This window comes from Apodemus sylvaticus, chromosome 21 (genome assembly GCF_947179515.1).
Source record: "Apodemus sylvaticus chromosome 21, mApoSyl1.1, whole genome shotgun sequence".
Taxonomy (NCBI): Eukaryota; Metazoa; Chordata; class Mammalia; order Rodentia; family Muridae; genus Apodemus; species Apodemus sylvaticus.
The window spans coordinates 45,112,397-45,127,952 of record NC_067492.1 but is presented as its reverse complement, the minus strand read 5'-3'; the positions used below and the strand labels follow the sequence as shown (position 1 = coordinate 45,127,952).

General features: G+C 42.8%; 1 pseudogene; it reads right to left on the bottom strand.

The window, feature by feature from the left end:
* LOC127672159 (protein arginine N-methyltransferase 9-like) overlaps positions 1 to 15,556 on the bottom strand; it is a 217,329-nt pseudogene that overhangs the window by 189,598 nt on the left and 12,175 nt on the right.

The window sequence follows — 15,556 nt, the reverse complement described above, 5'->3', positions numbered from 1 at the left end:
ATGAAATGGTTTGTTTCCTGATAAAGGTTGCTGTGGTCATGGTGTCTCTGCAGCAAAAGGAACCCAATCTAAGACTCCAAGCAAACTGCTATTGCTGAAGGGGCCTACGAGAATCATGATACTATAGGGACAGACTCAACTTCCCAAGTCTGCTGAGTCAGGCTAGCAGAAGATACTGGAAGTTATTTTTGTGGACTGAAGGAAACACACCAACCCAAGAGGCTATGGGAAAGAATAGATGCTGCAACTGTAGTAAAACAAATGAAGATTAGGAACGCCAGATATCACAAAGTGACAGGATCAATGTGGACCTTCTCAGTAACTCTGAATAGCAATGCTCCCTAATCCCTAAAGACACTTGTGAGGAGCTTAGGGTCAAAGTAAGGATCAAGTTATTTGTTGCCTTCAAAACATGAGTCACCATTATAAAGAGATAGTACCACGGGATGAGAGGATGGAAAAGGTATTCCAAACAAATGGAACTACAAACAAGCAAATACCCAGCAGAGCCAGTCAAAAACCTAAGAGAAGTCATTTTATCTATCAAGATAAACAATAATCTATCAAGAGGACATTACAACTCTCAATTTCCATGCACCCAGCTGATATGCACACCTATTTCAATAACAAAAACTGCTAAATATAAAATCAAAGATCGGACAGAAATTGGCTGGGCAGAAGTGCTTGCCACACAAGTAGCAGCACTGGAATGTGGAACTCCAGTACCAACATCCAAGCCAGACACCTGTGGGGCTTGCCGTGATGCCAGCATTGTGGAGGCAGAGCCAGAATCCCAAGGCAAACCAGCCACAGACAATTGCTGTTCTTGGTAGTCTCTGGCTTCAGAAAGAGAACATACCTCAATAAACAAGAATGAGTGACTGAGAAAGACACCATATCAACTTCAGGGTTCAACATGTATGCAAACTAGCACATATGTGCTCTCCTTACACAAGCCACATGCAAATGAATCTTTTTAAAAAATTAGATTGACTTTTTAAAAAAAATGTTTGTTTATTTTATGTATATGAGTATACTGTAGCTGTCTTCAGACATACAGAAAAGGGCACTGGATCTCATTACAGATGGTTGTGAGCCACCATGTGGTTGCCAGGAACTGAGCTCAGGACCCCTGAATGAACAGTCAGTGCTCTTAATCACTGAGCCATCTATCCAGCCCACAAATGAAGGTTTTAAGCCAAATAAAAAGTCACAAATTAATCCCAACACACAGTGAGTGACTTTAATATTCCATTCTCACTAACAGAAATTCCAACACACAGTGAATGACTTTAATATTCCATTCTCACTAACACATCATCTTGACAAAAAGTAAACACCTCAGCTAAATGACATCATATATCAATAGACTACATAGAAAGTAGAACGCCAGAACGGCTGGCGAGGTGGCTCAGTGGTTAAGAGCACTGACTGTTCTTCTGAAGGTCCTGGTGCATCTGAAGAGAGCTAGAGTGTACTCACACATAATAAATAAATAAATCTTTTAAAAAAAAGAAAGTACAGAACAGTCCAACTAAATACTTCTGAATAGACATTCTCAGCAACCTGCAGAACTGACTCTAAAAAGACCATAATAGACCATGCAGTAGGACAGAAAGCTTTACAATAGGGAACTTGAAATAACTTCTATTATTTTGATCATGATGCTAAAAATCTGTAGCAAGAGGAACTATAGAGGATGCAAACTTGTGGAAATTCAACAGCACAACATTGGATAATGCACAATCAGTGAAGAAATCAAGAAGGTAATAAAAGCTTGGAATCAAAGCAAAGGGAAAACATAACATACATACACAATGTGGCATTAACAAAAGCACTCCCAAGAGGGAAGTTGTAGGTAAACATGCACACATTAAAAAAAACAAACCAGAGGTTCTCAGATAAATAACAAAGCACCTTAGAGTCTGGAAGAGCTAAGAACAAGTGAGACCCAAAACAGTGGCTGAAAAGAGATTAAGATGCAGAGATTAATGAAACAAAAGATGGAGTGAGGCTGACTTGGTTCTTTGAGAAGAAAAACAAGGGGCGGGGCCACAGCTTACCAAACTGTCTGACTAGTGTGCCCACAGCTCTGAGCTGGATTCCCAGCAGTTTACTCATAAAATATATTGTCAGCATCAAGGAATGAGAGATAGGAGATTCAGAAATTAAAGGTCATACTCAGATACAGAGCTAATTCGAGACCAGCCTGGGATACATAAGGCCCTGTCAAAAAATAAATATTGGGAGGAAGTAACACAGAAAGAAAGGAGGGGAGGAAAGAGGAGAAGGGAGGGGAGAGGGAAGGGAAGGGGTGGGGAGAGGGAAGGGGTGGGGAGAGGGAAGGGGAGGGAAGAGGTAGAGACAGAGATGGGCACAAGTGCAAGGACTTCTAGAAATGTGCTAGATCACTCAGAAACTAATATCAACAATTAAACATGTGTTCCTGGGCTGGTGAGATGGCTCAGCGGTTCAGAGCACTGGCTGCTCTTCCAGAGGTCCTGAGGTCAATTCCTAGCAACCACATGGTGGCTCACAACCATCTGTAATGGGATCCAATGCCCTTTTCTGTGTGTCTGAACACAGCTACAGTGTACTCATAGACATAAAACCAATTAACTAAAAAAAGGGGCTCCCATGAAGTTACAAAGCTTTGAAACAGGTCATTCAAATCAAAATTTGAATTTAAACAAATTCTGCTTTGGCATTTTTCAGCTTTTGTTTGCCACTGATGTTTAACTTTCTTTTTGTCAAAGTAGAGAAGGAAGCATTACGTCCTGAGGACACTTCTCCCCACACCATTCACTCTTTAATATACCCAGTACCCAACAGAAGCAGCCTCTGGTTCATAGTCACTGCCTCCAGACTCTTACACACTGCCCCATTATAAGGCAACAGCTGGAAACCTTAAACATTTGCTTAACTGAGATGACCATGAGGCAGACACCTTTTAAATCACTACAAAGTCCCAACAAAAGATATATCCTCGTCTAGAAAACAAAGTCTACATCTTAAAAATAAATAATGTTACATACACTTTAAGACTTTTAACACCGGCTTTATTATTGCAACCTTTAAACATCTTTGACGACTCTGCGGATTTTCACTGTGTATTGTACGATGACAGTCTCACTGCTTCACGGCGATGCTGGTGTTGCTTTTGTGGTGCTCAACACTAAGCACAAGCTCCTCTCCCACCTGTGCTTAGATGGGATCACCCAGAACCACGGCAGCCTGTTTCCAGTGGGAGGCCTCAGCTGAGGTGTCCAGCCTCACCTCCTCATCCAGGCACAAATGAAACCAAAATGGATCCGTGGTCACTCGCCCAGACCTGTACACACGGACCTGTAGAAAGAAAATCCTGAACATTCCATCAAGTAAAGTTAGGTCTTTTTTTCTTCTTAATCAGTTTGAATACAAAAACAAAAGATATATTTAACCACTCATTTTAATTTAATTATAATTAACATTGGATACTAATATTCATCTAATCTATGTTTGCATGTTGTTTAGAAGATAAGATTTAACTCTTCAAAGGAAATGACTGCCATTTAGGGTTTTGGGTAAATGTCTTGAAATGACAAGACTGATCATTTATAGTTAGTTGTCCTTACCTTTACTTCTCTATTGGAAGTGTTCAAATATGGAGTCATCAGATCCAGTCTCAACAGTTCCACTGGCTGGCTTAACGGGACACATGGCAAAGAAGATAGATCCAGACATACCCGGATAGGCACCTGAAAAGAGAGGCCACTTTCTCTCTGCTCGCCTTCAGGCAGGGCTCCCTCTGTGTTTTCTCACACTACTTTCTAGGCCTTGGCCTTTTATGCAGCGGTCCTAAGGCATGAAGCCTCATGGCCAGTACCCAGGAGGAATGGAAAAGCTAAGGTTTGTAGGCAGGTTCAACACTTTGCTGCGCTTTGTTACCTACAGGCCTTTTTCTTGGATGGAAACACACTACACTTTCAAATGGCCAAACAATTCCAAATACATTTATGACTAGAACATGTGTCCTAACATGCAAACAATCTAACAGTTAGTATTTGATGTCTTTGATCAGACACCAAATTCAGCCAGGCATGGTGACACGTGCTCTAAATCCAAGCACCATGGAGGCAGAGGCCAAGAAAACTTTATGAGAAGCCAGGTTGGTCTAATAGTGAGTTCCAGAACAGCCAAGTCTACCCAATGAGATCTTCTCTCAAACAAACAAACAAACAAACAAACAAACAAACAATTTCATCTGAACAAATTCACTCAGAAAAATGACCTCTTTTCTACAAAGCTGTGGTTCTTAAAACCTTGGCTACAACTTCAAGTCACTGGGGGATTCTAAAAGGTCCAGCTGCTCAGGGTACACACCATGTCAATTTGTTGTCAGGCCCCGGACTCTGAAGCCTCTTCCTTGCATGAACTAAGAAGATGGTGCCACTTAGAAGACGCTTTCCTTTCTGTCAGACACACCAACCTCTCCTAGGCTCTCCAGTCGTCCTTATGCCGTGTACTCCTGCTCACGCCAGGCCCTGAGAACACCATTCCCACTTCTCCCTGCCTGGGACTGAAATGCTCACAGTTCTACTGCAATGTCCGGTCTGTCCCTAAGTTTCTCAGCCTAGCCTCCAAGCCTCTCCTGTCCTTCACACTAAAGCTCGGCACCTTGCAAGTTGTTCTCTGCACACCCCTAATGTGCCATCCACTCTGTGGCTTTAATAACATCTGATACTGACCGCCAACTTTAGGTGCTCAGCCTAGTTTTATTTGAATCCTTATCCAGCTGCTCAGTGACCTCCTCTGACAGCTCTTATACACAATACAGCTGATTACTCCACTGTTTCCCCACATTAATAAATGGTAACTATCCTTCCTGGTCCTTTCTCATATTCTACATCCAATCTATTAAACTCCTACCATTAAAATCCATGCAGATGCATACATGGCTCCAATTCCGGTCTAAGCTACCAGCTCTCGCTGACTAACTATTATGGTTCTGCCTCCAACTGGCTTCACGTGTGTTTTATTCCTGACAGTCACCTAAGAGACCTTTTCAAAGTAGGTTGTTCCATCATCCCACTGCCCAACCCTCTGTGATGCTGTCTAAGGATCCTGATTTACCCCATGGGGCAGGACCCACACCATGTCAGAGATTTTCATACTGGGTAACTATCTAGGGTTTGCAGTAATTTAATTCCGTTTCTGGAACCAGAAATGGCATCCTAGGTCTTGAGGGCAAGGAGGGTATCTGACTACATAGTGTTAATGCTGGAGTTGGAGGTCTTGGCCTTTCTGCCAAGGAACAGCTGGTTGACTGAGGAGTCTAGAGTCCCTGTCTAAGCCCTGAACCTGAAGGAGAGTAAGGATAGGTTTTAGGCTGGGACTTCATGGACTCATTAAGGTCCAAAAATATTTGGTGAAGCCGAAATCTGTTTGGCAGAGACTATGGACATCCTGTTTTTTCAAGGAGCTGACAACCCTGACTCGTGTGCCCATTTTAAGTTGCCACCATTTTTTGTTCTTGTTGACTTGAGTCAATCTACTGACCTCCTTCATAGTCAGAGGCAACAGAGCTCAAGAGGCAAATTTGTGGACCCACTGCCTTCTCTGTTAAGATATTAATTTTCCTGTCAAGCTCACAGAGTTGTAAACAGACTTCTCATTGGCTATAGCAGACTAGTATTTTGAATGGATGTGGAATCGTTCTTAGGATCCCCCTGCCTGGCTGTCTATGTTAGTAGCGAGAGTTAATTTGATGTCTCTGGGCTCTTGTTCATGGTTCACTTGGTATGTATGGGGCCCTAAAGGTCGATCATGTTGCCATACTCTTAGCCCATCATCACAGACACCCTGCTCCCACCACACACCTTTGATTTATACTGGAATACCTGGTTTGCAGAGTTGGTAGCAAGAACAGCAGATTCTTGATTTTTCTAGTTCAAGCCTCCTATGAGGAAAACATTGCTGACCCAATCTAAGGTGCCATATTGGACATATTAGAGCTGGCAGGCTGGTCATTTATAGAAGCATGACTCTGTTCTCCCTGAAGGGTGTGTACCATAGGGAAGGACTGCATGGGGGTTCATGCTTCCTTCTAGCTTGGCCGGCACTAGGAAAGGCACTGAAGTCTGCCTGCCTGTGCTTGCCTCCACAGCTTCTGTGGAGCTCTGTATGCGTATGCTCTTGCACTCTGGTGCACACAAGTTACACAAGTGTAAGTGAAGATTAGAGGTAGATACTGGGTGTCTTCTTCAATTGCCCTTCCTTCTGCCTATTTTTAATAGAAGGTTGAGATGGAAATTTCTACCATCCTGAATCGTGTTCCTCAAATTGTAAGCCAAAATGAACCTTTACTTTGAGGTGCCCTTGTCAGTTGTTTTGCTGTAGCAGCTAGTAACTAATACACACATGCAATTTGGGAATGGTGCCATATGTCTACAACTCTATCCCTTGGGAGGTGGAAACAAAAGGATCAGGAGCCCAAGGTTATCCTTGGCTACACACTGAGGTCCTCTGGACTACATGAGATCTTTTCTCAAAAAAAATAAAAGATAAATAAATAAAATGAACAGGACATACAGTAGGTGCTCAATGAACATCTGTGGACTAGTTTTTTGTGTATTATATTCTTTTAACAACCTATGATTTTGTTTCATTGATTGACACAGTTTTCTAGTGGTCAATCCTCAGAAGAAAGGAGACCTAGGGCAACGGGGTAAACAGGCTCTAAAATATAAAAGTGCTACAGAAGGTTAAGGATTGTCTTTAGCTAAGCGGTCAAGTGAACATGGTATGCGGGCAAATGGTAGGGTGTTGTGTATGTTCTGTAGAAACACAGTGGGTGGGACTTAACCAAGGCTTGCTCATTCAAGAACATTGGGGGATGGAGTACAATACTTACATTATATGAAAAGTATACAGACCACAAAGGGAAGAGTGGTCATGAGTGGGAGATACTGTGAAAGGCCAACAGGACCAGTATCTTGTAGACCCTGACACAATTAAGAACTGATGGAGTCAGGATCAAGTGGCAATAAAATAGAAAGACAAGGACTAGAGAGAAATTCCAGCAGTTAAGAGTGTTTACTGCTCTGGCCGATGCCCAGGTTCAACCCAGCACCCACATGGTAGCTCACAATAACCTGTAATTCTAGGTTCAGATCTTATCTCCTCTTCTAGACTACATGAGCAATGAACACACAAGACACACATGCATACAAACAAACACACACTAAAATAAGTAAATAATTCTTTTAGAACATTACAATAGAAAGATAAGATGGTAGCAGTTTGGGAACATGCACAGAAGCAGCTTAAACATCTCTATCTTGTGCTAAGTGTATTCTCTTTATTAAATCTTCACAAAGGAGATATTAAACTAACTCTAAAATCTTGATTAACCACATCCCATACCCCAGGGCCCCTCAAAAAAGTAGTGAATTAATTTATTCCTTAAGTAGGGTCTGTCAAGGCAGACTCCCAGAACCCTCAAGAGCTTACTAGTTAGAGCCTTTCGACATCATTTTCCGACTCTGTACTCAACATCCCACTTCATCCCATCCTGAACCCCAGGTGGCTTCCCTGAGCGCTCTATCTAGACATATCTTAAGCGCACACATGTGCACCTGTGCTGTGCCACTCTCTTTCTAAATCCCCACGACTCCTTGTTTCTTAAAGCAACACTAACCTTCCTTCTTGAGCCCCACCACCCCTGCTATGCAGACAGATGGCCCAGACCTGGACTCCAGCTGCTAAGGCCAATCAGTAGCCAATCTGAAGTTTCAATACAGAAATTTAAGCTTCAGATACAGTTTTCTGGATGCTTCTTTGTTACAAAAGCACAACTGTTTATTGCGTGCCTAAAACGTCTTGTTCTTTTATTCTCTAACAATGATTCAGAGCAAACTCTACTGACTTTAGTCAGTATTCACGACAAAAGTTCCTGGTCATTCCGACTCTCAGGTTGATTTTCATCCCTGACATGTCCAGTTTCCCCAGGAAACTGACAGCCCTTTTTATCCAAATAAACCTGCTAACCAGGTAAAAACTCAAAAGGAGAGAAAGACACCGGGAGCCGCTGACATCCTGGCTGAACAGTTCTGTAGACATTTACCTGAAACTGGTTGATGAAAGGTGCATGTTTAGCCCATGAGTGTGTTCTGTTCCTTGAACCGCATTCTCCTCCGCCAGCGTCTGACACTCCACAAGCATCCCAAACATCAGCACATACTGGGGGGAAACCTTGCCTCCAGACTGCAATAAACATCTGAAAAGGGGTAAATATTTGTAAAAGCCTTAGATATAAGCAAGAATCATGAATTAATGAAGTATAGATGGTACGTAGTCTGGTGGACCTTGTCACTATTGGCTAGTAGCTCAGAATTTAAACCACTAGAAATAATTGCCCAAGAAGTCATATTTGGATTGTTAACTCAGGATACAGACTAAGGCAAATTTTTAATTAACAGGCCACAATCATTAATAGTGAACCATACATGGAAATCAAAATGCTCCAAAACTGAGCACTTTTTGAACACTCATACAATAAAGTATGTGGGATATTCTATATATGACTTCATGAATAGGTTTCCATAAGAACAAGTACACTAAAAATACTACAAGGCTGCTTTATGAGTGTATGTAAGGTGTTGTGGATGGGCCTGGTGCTGTTCTTGTGAACCAATCCCCTAAGGAATAAAGGAGCCAAGATTGGGCAAGTAGGAGGGACTTCCAGGATGTTGCTCCCTTTGGTGCCACAGGAACATAATAACAGTACAGCTATGGCTATAAAAAGCTCTTCAAATAAGCTGTCCCTGGACAGAGAATTACAAGCAGAAGACAAGTGTCTGGTGGGAAGCTGGCACTCCCTGCATGTGGAGACCATGTGCTGCTGTAGCAAGGACTACACTGGAGGCCATGCCAAGGCAGAATTGGTTCCCATATGAGGGACCGGCACTAAAACTACCATGGAATACTGTTTCTCATACTGAGCCGTAAAATGAAGCAGCAATAGAAGACAGACTAAGGTCTGTAAGGCCAAGTGAAACTATCCCTTATCAGACAGCAGGTCTTACTTGTACTGAGAATTTTGGGTATCTCCTACTTGAATTTCCAGAACAGGGACTACAGAGAGTTGAATACTGTGTCACCTTGAATATCTTTCACACTAAACTTTAAATGCAAGTTACACAGACTAGCCATCTATCAGTTTGTACATATCTAAAAATAATATGCATAGATGTTTATATTTTTGCTACATGGCTTCCCTAAATAGATCATGAAACCTTAGAGGCTGGGGAAACAATTCAGGGGATAAGGCACTAGCAGTCCAAATGGGAAGGCCAGAGCTTAGATCGACATCACTGAGGTAAAATAGCAGCCTGCCTTTAACCCAAATTCTTATGGGGGTGGGGGTGGGGGTGGAATCCTCAAGGCAAGTCCAAACCCTAGGCTCCCAAATCAGCAAGCTGTGTGTTTAGTGAGGGGAAACAAGGAAGGGACTCACCACTCATAGAAACAGAACAGCAAGAACAAGGGACAACAGGCAAGCACTGAGTCGGGGCGGCGTCTAGTTCTGGGCTGTCCAGGTCCATAGGACTCACTCTAGGCTTGCACGGTCATGAGCTTACAAGTGAGTAAAGAGGAACGAGCCTGATTCACACCCATGATGTACGCCCACCAGGCTGATCCTCATACACCTAAGAGGAGGCTGGGACTTGCTCATCCTGTGCTGGTCCTAACAATTTGTTTGAGTTCGAGGGAAAGTCAGAAGCCAATCTCAATTAGTGAAATTACTTATCTCTTAATAGAGTGGCACAACTTTCAACAAAACCATTACTATTAGCTAGTGAACTATTATGAAATTAGCCTATTTACTTGTTAATTTTCTGCCAATTTACCTTAACTTTCTAAAATGTGAAGCTCAAGAAAGTTCCAAGAATGGTAAGAGTGCTCCTTAACTTGTTATTTCACTGTTATTAAATGGGCCACTTACCAGGCACTGACGTCATGCTAGGTTTCTCCTTGTAGGACTAGGGAAACCAGGGCAAACTCGCCACCACTGAACCACATCCCCACCCCATAAACTGTCTGCCTTTTACCCAAACAAGTGCTTTCTCTCCAGTCAATTCTAACACTATCTACCTGTATCACCCCAGTTAAAGGGCTCAGTCCTATATGACTGCCCCTCTTCAGACGCCAATCCTAAACCCCTAGTGTCTGGTGTACTGCAACCACTAATACACATGTGGCATTCAAACAACTCCCTTTTTGAAGGAAGTATCTGATACAAATACATACATGCAGGCAAAGCATACTTAAAATAAATAAATCTTGAAAAAAAAGAATTTAAAGATAAACTCATGAAGAAATGGCCAAACAAGACATGTCTAAGGCAATGATTTATACTAACACTATGTTTGATCTTGGTTTGCTGTTGTTCTGTTGTTTTTAGCACAAAGCTCCTTAACATAGGAGTCTTCTCATAGTCAAAAGAACGTTAAGAGTACCTTCTGTATCCCGAGGCCATCTCAGGATCTAGGGACTCCTAGACTCTCTGGTTTGTCCTCCAGAAAGAATAAGGGCCTTTCTGTCTGATTACCCTGCCTAGCCTCAAAGCCAGGCTGAGTTATCACGAATACCCAGTGCTGCCACACAAAAAGAAGCCCATGGAAATCCCCAAGGATTGAGCTGAGAGCTTCTGTTACTCAGGGAGTGAAGGGCCCTGGACAGTATGTCGGGAAAGACTGTGGACACTCTGCACCCTTCCATGGGCCTTGCCCTGTGCAGCTTTCCTGGCTCCTCATTTGTATCCTCTATAACAAACATGTTCCTAAGTTCTATGAGCTGCTATAAGACGTTCACCCTAATCTGAAGAGGGCTTTATCCACTGAAGGACCCTTCAATCTCTATCTGGCACGTAGAAGTATAGATGACAACTATATATGCATCTGGGTTTTGAAGTTGGTGGCTCCCCTACAGGTTCTACTTCTCCTCCAGGTAGCAGGACCAGAACTGACTTGAATTAAAGAACAGCAGCTGGTGTCTGGAGAACTAAACAGCTGTAAACCCCTGTATACCTATCACCCCAGTACTGCACCAAAGGTGGGTTAGAGGAAGAAACAGCTCTTTAATGGAAAGGGGACCTCGGAGCCCCAGTCTTAAGGCACATTACTCTCCCTTCCCTATGTTGATGTGTTCACCCACTCTGGAAAGCATGTGAACTTTCCAGTCAGAGCTCTGCTGAAGACTCATTTATTTATTGGTGATTAACTCAGTTTCAGGAAAGGTCAGAAATTGTCAACCACCGGCAACCTCCAGCCTCTACCCCAAAGCTGCCTAGAGGGCCTCCCTTGCAGAACAAACCCTGACGTCAAGGTATGGTTAGACAGTAAGACAGTCGCCTTACCCCTTTTGCTGATAGAATTTGAAAACAAAAAGAAAAACAAACACAAAACCAACAACAAACCTAAGAGAAACTTGAACCCAAACTCCCCCTCACACTTCTGGTTTTCGTTTACCTGGATATTGCGGCCTTTTCCATTAGCTCCTGCTGGATAAGCCCAGATGGCTCGATGATATCTAATATAATTATGTTCCACAATTTGTCCGATTTGGGCCTCTGCAACACAGCAGCTTCATCGTCTCTGTGGCAGCCAAAAGTCAAATGTTTCCTTAGGGAAGTGATTGGCTTCAGATACGAGGTCCAAAGCAATACAATGCAGGTCTTTCTCCACTGAACTGTAGGGCTTAACCTGACCAAGTGTTCCAGCAAGTATAAGTAAAAGAGAGAAGCGTTCAGAACATCCAGCACATAGAAAGGGTCAGAGGGACTGGGTGCAGCATCGCTCTGTACACTCCCAGAGTTCGTCTCCACATACTGACAGTGTCTGTGGGCTGACACCCCGGCTCTGTGGCCAGCGAAGACAAGACCTTCCTCATCACCGGCTTAAAGCCTTCATGATACGGAATGTTATTAAGCAGAACAATCTCTGTGGGCTCTAACACACAGGTCTGCTCCAGAGCGTCTGGTCTACTGGTCTGAAGGTTAGCCAAAGCACTACAGAGTTCTGCCTCATTTCCTAGAGAGAGCAAGTCTTTATTATTGGTAAAACTTTTTATTACTTCCATTTCATGTTCCAAATGCAAGATACTGATCCCCTGGATTCTTAGGTAACAATCGTGACAAGATGCCTCCATTGTCACTCAGTCACCAGTCTGAATGCAGTAGTCTTCATTTGTAAGAAAGGAAAGGAAAAAATAATATATACATATACAAATACATATTCATACATCCTGATTGTCTTAATTAGGATTTCTATTACTGTAATAAACACTGTGATGAAAAGCACACTGGGGAGGGAAGGGTTTATTTGGCTCATCATTAAAGGAAGTCAGGGCAGGAACCTGGAAGCAGGAGATGAAGCAGAGGCCATGGAGGGGGGCTGCTTACTGGCCTCCTCAACCTTCCTTTCCTTTCCCCTTTCCTTTCCTTTCCCCTTTCCTTTCCTTTCCCCTTTCCTTTCCTTTCCCCTTTTCTTTCCTTTCCTCTTTCCTTTCCTTTCCTCTCCCCTTTCCTTTCCTTTCCCCTTTCCTTTCCCCTTTCCTTTCCTTTCCCCTTTCCTTTTGTTTCCTTTCCCCTTTCCTTTCCTTTCCCCTTTCCTTTCGTTTCCTTTCCCCTTTCCTTTCCTTTCCCCTTTCCTTTCCCCTTTCCCCTTTCCTTCCCCCTTTCCTTTTTCCCCTTTCCCCTTTCCTTCCCCCTTTCCTTTTTCCCCTTTCCCCTTTCCTTTCCCCTTTCATTTCTCCCTTCCCCTTTCCCCTTTCCTTTTCCCTTTCCTTTCCTTTCCCCTTTCCCCTCTCCTTTCTCCTTTCCCCTTTCCTTTCCTTTCCTTTCCCCTTTCCTTTCCCCTTTCCTTTCCTTTCCCCTTTCCTTTCCTCTTGTCTCTTTCCTCTTTCCTTTCCTCCTTCCTTCCTTATTTCCTTCCTTTTTTTCTGGAGACAGGTTCTTTGTGTAGCCCTGGCTACCTCTGTAGACCAGGTTGGTTTCAAACTCACATAGGTATGCCTGCCTCTGACTCCTGAATGCTGGCATTAAAGGCATACACAACCACCACCCAGCTCACCCTACTTTCATATAGAAATTAACACAACCACCCTAAGAGATGGCACCACCCACAATGGGCTGGGCCCTCCCCTCCCCCATCAATTACCAACTATTAAAAATATTCTACAGGCTTACCTACAGTCCCATTTTATAAAGGCATTTTCTTAATTGAGATTTCCTCCTCTTAGATGACTTTAGCTTATGTCAAGTTGACATAAAACTACCCAGCACAACTGACCCCTTACCGACTGGGACAATGCACGGCTGCTGCTGTTCTAGGCAGTTATGCCATGGTACTGCCATCTCCAAAATGCTGGGCTTCCTTGCTGCAAGTGGCTGCATCTCAAACTTGCCATCGGGCTGGAGCTGGCCTGAAACTCCTGGTTCTCTTTCCTCTACATCCTAAGTGTTGGGATTACAGACATGCATTACAATGCCCAGCTTCATACTGTTTTTACTACAATCAGTAGAAAGGCTGCCAAACTGAGGAAGACCTGGGGATAAAGGAGGCTTTGTCTATAGGCAATGACAGATGGAATCAATATCATTTAGTAAAGCCTCATTTTAGCTTAACTAGACACTCTTTTCTCTAAAGGTAATTTCCAAAACAATGAAAGCACAGCACGATGGTATCCTTATGCACCTGGAAATTTGCATGTTTGAGAACATCACGGTTTAAGGAAGAATAAGTCCTGCAGTGAGGAGTATTCTGTGCTCCTCTGTGACTCTTCACACGGGGTCCATTTCCCCACTGCCCATGTATGACTGTCATTCTTCCTATCAGTTCCAGAGAAAAATACAATCCATACCTAGGTATGGTGAGACAGGGAATCAGAGACCAAAAGATCGACTGAGCCCATAAAATCTGACTTACAATCTTAACTCCCTCGGTTCAATCCCTAGAGACCAAGTAAAGTAGAAGGAAACAGCTGTCCTGTGACCACGTGCATGCCATGGGATGTGTCCCCAAGAAACACCTCGTACAAACAGACACACACGGATTTTTTTTTGTTGTTGTTTTTTGAGACAGGGTTTCTCTGGGTAGACCAGGCTGGCCTTGAACTCAGAAATCTACCTGCCTCTGCCTCCCAAGTGCTGGGATTACAGGCATGCGCCACCACGCCTGACACAAATATTTTTAATTGAGGAAAAAAAAAAACCAAAATTGTTATTTTTGGGTTAAGCATTTAAAATGGTCTTTGATTGCAAATTCTTTAAGAGATATTTAAATTACTATAAGAGAATGAACCTAGGCGGGGCAGCTGTTTCCTTCTACTTTACTTGGTCTCTAGGGATTGAACACAGGGAGTTAAGGTCCTATGATAGTCATACCAGGCTGGTCTTGAACTCCCAGATATTTGCCTGTCTCCTGAGACCCTGATATGCTGTGATTAACAGCATACAATACTGCAGCTGTCTTTAATCTCTCTTCTAAAGAACACATTTGTAATTCAAATGTACTTTTGAACAAAGAAATGTATAATTCTTAAATAGTAAAGTAACACTTTTTTTGCTGAAAACTTCATCTCAAAAGTAATTATTTTTTTCTTTTTGGTCACCGACAGTTACTTGATTTTCTTTACTTCTTTTTTTTTTTAATTGATGGATTGATTGATTGTATGTGAGTACACTGTTGCTCTCTTCAGACACACGACAAGAGAGGGCATCAGATCCCATTACAAATGGTTGTGAGCTACCATATGGTTGTTGGGAATTGAACTCAGGACCTCTGGAAGAGTCACTGCTCTTAACCACTGAGCCATCTCTCCAGCCTGACAGTAACTTGATTCAAGCAACAAATTTTGTCTGTTTGACTAGCTTGTCGGGGAAAGGTTTGCTTTAAAAGAATTTAAAAAAAAAAGATTTATTTTATTTTATGTATGCGAGTACACCATTGATCTCTTCAGACACACCTGAAGAGGGCATCAGATCCTATTATAGATGGTTGTGAGTCACCATATGGTTGCTGGGACTTGAACTCACGGCCTCTGGAAGAACAGTCAGTGCTCTTAACTGGTGAGCCATGTCTCTAGCCCATTGAAAGAATTTTTTAAAAAGTTTTATTTATTTATTTATGCATTTTAGAAATGTAAATGGATATTTTGTCTGCATATTAGAAAAAGCCATTGGATCCCATGGGATCATGGGCACAGACAGTTCTGAGCTACCCTGTAGGTACCACAAGTTCTCTAGAACAGCATCCAGTGGTCTTAACCACAGCTCTCCAGCCACTAATTTTTTTTTAATGAGATAATACTTACCTTCAAGGGCCTATACTGGATACACAGCCTGTACCCAGCAGGTTTCCTCACTAGGACTTGTGGACAAACTGTGTTCGTCATCAAGCTGGAGAACAAACCAAACCATAATAGCGTCCAGCATGCCTTCTTTAACAGCAGGGACATTAAGAGTGTGGTTTCTTAGTTGCAAGACTTTTTAATTCCTGAAAATGTAAAAAGGATC